The following is a 5,519-nucleotide window of genomic DNA, read 5'->3' on the forward strand; positions in this document are numbered from 1 at the left end:
AATTCGGGATGAAGTTTAATGCTCAATAAAATGTGTTTTGAAGCACTTGATTGGACGCTCAGGGATCTTATGTCAGTTACTGATCAGCATAAGATACATCAACCATTTAGTGGTAAGGTTGTAGTTCTAGGAGGTAATTTCAGAAAGATACTTCTGGTGATTCCGAAAGGGAGTAGACATGATATATTGTCATCAGCTATTAACTCATCCTATCTGTGATTGTTCTGTAAGGTTCTTAAGTTGCATACGAACATGAGATTTCTAATGTCTTTTTTAGGTCAACATGATGGTGAAAGGAAGTAATTTGCTAATTGGATATTTGATGTTCGAAATGAAAATATTCGTTCTGCTGTTGGTGATGAGTCAAATGTTGAAATTCTAGATAATATACTGATTATAACTACTTATGACCCTCTCTCTCATTTGGTAAACTTTGTATATCCAAATTTGTTGCAAAATATGTCAGATTACAGATATTTTCAGAGTAGAGCAATTCTTGCACCCACGCTTGAGAGTGTCGAGAAGGTAAACGACTTCATCTTGACAATCTTCTTAGAGATGGAAAAGGAGTATTTAAGTTCTGACACAACATGTCAAACTGATGAAAATGAAGATATACAACAAGAGTGGTTCATATTAGAGTTCATAAATGATATTAAATGTTCGGGACTACCCAACCACAAGTTTACTTTGAAGCCAGGAGGATGTAATGCTACTGCGAAACATAGACGATACTTTAAGTTTATGCAATGAGACAAGGTTAATATTTAACGAACTTAGCAACAACGTAATTGGAGAGACGGTAGTGACCGGTAGAAATATTGGCGACAAAGTATACGTTTCAAGAATTAACTTGATCCTTTCAGGTTTAGGATTGCATTTAAGTTCCAACGGAAACAATTTCCATTAACAGTGTGATTTGCAATGACCATCAACAAGAGTCAGGGTCAATCATTATCACATGTAGGGCTTTACTTGTTAAAATCAGTGTTCACCCATAGACAACTTTACGTTGCTTTGTCAAGAGTTAAGAATGGCCTCAGGGTTCTAATTCTGGACAAAGATGCCAATTCAAAGTCATCAACAACAAATGTCGTGTTTAAAGAAGTTTTTAATAATATTTAGGTAAGAAAAATAGTTTTTTCATTTTAATAACATGTTATTATTACACTTTTGTACAAATATTTGCTGTAAATATAACTAATTTATCTATAATTCTATTTTCAGACTTGAAATGAAATGTGTAACAGGGAGCACAATATCATATGTCAATTGCTTTTCTAATGAGGTTAGTAAAATACTAGGTTGTCAATAAATTTTTATTAGCCTTTTAATATAAAGTTTAGTATAAAACTTATATACTACTATTACAGTTATATACGTTCTTATTTTTCAGGTCTCTTTCCTTATGGTTCAAGAATATTATAGAGTTCAAACTCTTCTATTTGCATTTTACTTTGAATAAAGATAAAACAATATATTCAGTACGTTTATTATATAATGACGATGATAGTGTTATACTAAACTCAAAAAATTTATGATTATAAAATATTATTTTCGATTTAACACTAATTTTTTAACTGTATTCCATATTAATTAATTGTGATTAATTAGTGATTATTTAAATTTTATTTTTTAAAAAATAAAAAATTATTAATTATTAATTGTAATTGTTTAAAATTGGCTTAATATGAGTTGTTTATCTATACTTTTTCTTTGTTAATCAGTGTTCGTGAATCGTCACTCGTCACCATTTCGACTGCATGTTGCTATGTGCATACTATATTGTAATGGGAAAAAACGTTATATGATTAATAAAATTTATTATATTTTATTAATTTTTGTTATTTTAAAATTTAAATATTAAATTTTAAATTCTAATAGTATAAAAATAAAATATTATATAAAAATATTAACTTTTAATATCTCTCTCTTTCTCTCTCTCACATACACACACACATACACACACATTTTTGTCATTCTCTTTTTCTGGCAGCACTTAGCAACAACATTGTGTTTACTGTCGTGTTCAAATTTTAGTCCAGTGACAATATTGTGCTGCCGAGTGTCGTCATGTTCGAGTGCCAATTCTGCATGGTGTCTGCCATTGTGTTTAAAATTTCGAATTTTAGTCCAACAATGATATTGTGCTTCCGAGTGTCATCATGTTCGAGTGCCAATTCCACGTCATGCCGCCTTTGTTCGTGCCGCCGTGTTTGGGTCTGTCATGTGCCTCTGTTTTCTACAGTGTTTACCACGTCATTTCTATTCTTCTCTTTTATATTTTGATTTTAAAATTCTCTTGTGTTATGAGATTGTTGAATCTAATTTTGACATATGTTTTGAGATTGTTATTGTTTCTGGTATTATTATTATTGGTGGTGGTGGAATTTGATGACGGTAGAGATGTAGTGAGAGGTGGGGTGGGATTGGGGTGAGAGGTGAGAGGTGAGAGGAGGAAAAAGAAGAAAGGAACATTTAGAAGATTTGGGAGCGTTAGGGTTAAATTGAGGAAGAGGGATTAAATTGAATCCAAATTTCAATATCGTCAGTTTAGCTAGCTGTTGCACACTTCAACATGGCAACGTGATGCTAAATCAGCGCTGAGTCATCACTAAAAAGGTGGTCATTAGACCACTATAGTGTCTTAAGCTCTATTTGGAGACTACAGTTGTAAAATTAAAATTTTAAGAACCATATTAGGTAATAATATGAATCTCAGAAATTATTATGAGAATTTACTTAGTGACAATATAAGTGGTTAATCTATTCTATTATATAACAATCGGATTTCTACACTTAATGATGGAGTTGACGTGTCATGTTTCTGAGAGTGTTTCTCGATATATTTCTTTTAACTCATTAAATATAAATTATTACGAGAAACTAACTATATCAACTAATTAATGTGATTAGATGTTCAAATATCATATAATTTATTATAATTTCTATCAATTTGATTTGGTAGTATTTTTTAATTTATTTATTTTAATATTCTGTTAGTATTTTTAATTTATTTCTTTTAATTTATTAAACCAAATTTATTTTGTGTACTAATTAATTAATTTGATTAATTTATTAGTCATTAAAATAATAAATCTATGAATAAAATAGGCAACAGAGATATTTTCAACTAATAATCAAATCAAATCAAATCAAATCATATATATTGATCTAAATTCAAATAATGTGAATTAAGGACTAAATTAAAATAAAATAATTTCTTACTTATTCAAGTTGAGTGCAATAAATGTAACACTCTACCACACTGAGCTTTACGCTTAAGTCGTAAAACAGAGGTGGAGTGGTATTACGTCCTCTAAAATAAAATATGTACATATAATAGCAGAAGAATTATAATATTCTAGGAGCCTTGTAGGATAAAGGAAATAAAATTTCGCAAAATAAAAGCGCAATGCCCAAGAAATGAGTTAACCTGCGCGTTAGGAAAACCATAACATAAGATAACAAAAGTAGGAGTAGAGCGCCGAAGATACAAAATAACAAGCTACTAATTCAACCCACAAAGCCAAGGCTAGCCGGAGAATATTTACACATATATATATACATACCCAAAATCCAAATATACATAAACAAAATCTTGTCTCTCCATAAACCTCTAAGAGGATCAAATGAATAAGTTATGCGGAGAGGAAGCTAGGTATATATATACATCACTATGCATCAAAATAACCTAGTAACCACTTCGCTTCAGGTGTCCAGACGCCTAATGAGATGCCTCTCGACCTGCATTTGAAAAATAACAACATAGTATGGAATGAGAACTGGAGGTTCTCAGTATGGTAAAGGTGCCACACACATAATATATAAGGTCCTGGGAATGCTAGAGGCAATCCTAGAACGCCGACACTCAGATTATAGAGCTTAAAGTATCTAAACCTAGCTTAACTTAACCTTAAATCCAAGTTCTATACTACCATTTCTTCATACCTCTATCTCCGTCAGCACTTCACAGACAAATAAACAGATAAAGGCAAGCACAAGAAGGTTACAAATACTGCAGGTAACAAATACACATTTAGCATGGCAAGTACATTTAGACACACCCAGATAATACACAAACAAGTAATTCAAGTAGAATGCATATGATACATGTCTATCCTATGGCTGATGAGGCTCATCTGTCGATTATCCAGTCAAAAATGATGACAAGTCATCTTAGACTAGTTTTACTAGCATTTTTTACTTATTTTCATTAGGTTTCATGCACTTTCTTGAGCAATAAGTAAGTGATTGGATTGAAATTTCATGCTTGTCTGGATTCAATCAAACATTGTTAATTTTATGCATTATCATGAGAATTATGCAAGAGTTATTTGATTATTATAAAATGATGCAAAATCTTATGATTTTGGCAAGGCTTTGATTGCATGTTTTTTATTGATGATAGATGAAAAGATGCAAGGAAGAAACAGAGAAAGAAGCAGGGTAGAGGAATGCTACGTTCGTTTGGAGAACGCTACATTCCCCTGCAGCATAAACCTTGGCGCTACGTCCACTTTCAAAGAACGCTATGTTCTTTAGCGACACGCACGCGTACAGGACGCGCACGCGTAGAACAAGCATTTTGGAAGATCCACGTGTATGCGTAGATGACACATACGCGTGGGTGTGATCAACGCTCTCAAGCCAAGAGCGCTACGCTCTTCATCAACGAGCGTGATGAGCGGATAATTTATACGCTTTTTGGCATTGTTTTTAGGTAGTTTTTAGTAAGTTCAAGCTACTTTTAGGGATGTTTTCATTAGTTTTTATGTTAAATTCACATTTCTGGACTTTACTAGGAGTTTGTGTATTTTTCTGTGATTTCAGGTAATTTCTGGCTGAAATTGAGGGACTTGAGCAAAACTCTGAAAAAGGCTGACAAAAGGACTGCTGATGTTGTTGGAATCTGACCTTCCTGCACTCGAAATAGATTTTCTGGAGCTACAGAACTCTAAATGGCACTCTCTCAACGGCGTTGGAAAGTAAACATCCAGAGCTTTCCAGCAATATATAATAGTCCATACTTTATTCGGGAATTGACGACGTAAAGTGGCGCTCAACGCCAAGTACATGCTGCTGTCTCGAGTTAAACGCCAGAAACACGTCATGATCCGGAGTTGAACGCCCAAAACACGTTATAACTTGGCGTTCAACTCCAAGAAAAGTCTCAGCTCGTGGATAGATCAAGCTCAGCCCAAACATATACCAAGTGGGCCCCGGAAGTGGATTTATGCATCAATTACTTACTCATGTAAACCCTAGTAGCTAGTTTAGTATAAATAAGACTTTTTACTAGTGTATTAGTCATCTTTTGACAGTTTAATCTTTGACTGTTTTAGTCTTTTGACCATTCGGTCTTTTGATCACCTTCATGGGGGCTGGCCATTTGGCCATGCCTGAACCTTTTACTTATGTATTTTCAATGGTGGAGTTTCTGCACACCATAGATTAAGGGTGTGGAGCTCTGCTGTACCTCAAGTTTCAATACAATTACTATTACTTTCTATTCAATC

This window comes from Arachis duranensis, chromosome 6, assembly GCF_000817695.3.
Source record: "Arachis duranensis cultivar V14167 chromosome 6, aradu.V14167.gnm2.J7QH, whole genome shotgun sequence".
NCBI lineage: Eukaryota > Viridiplantae > Streptophyta > Magnoliopsida > Fabales > Fabaceae > Arachis > Arachis duranensis.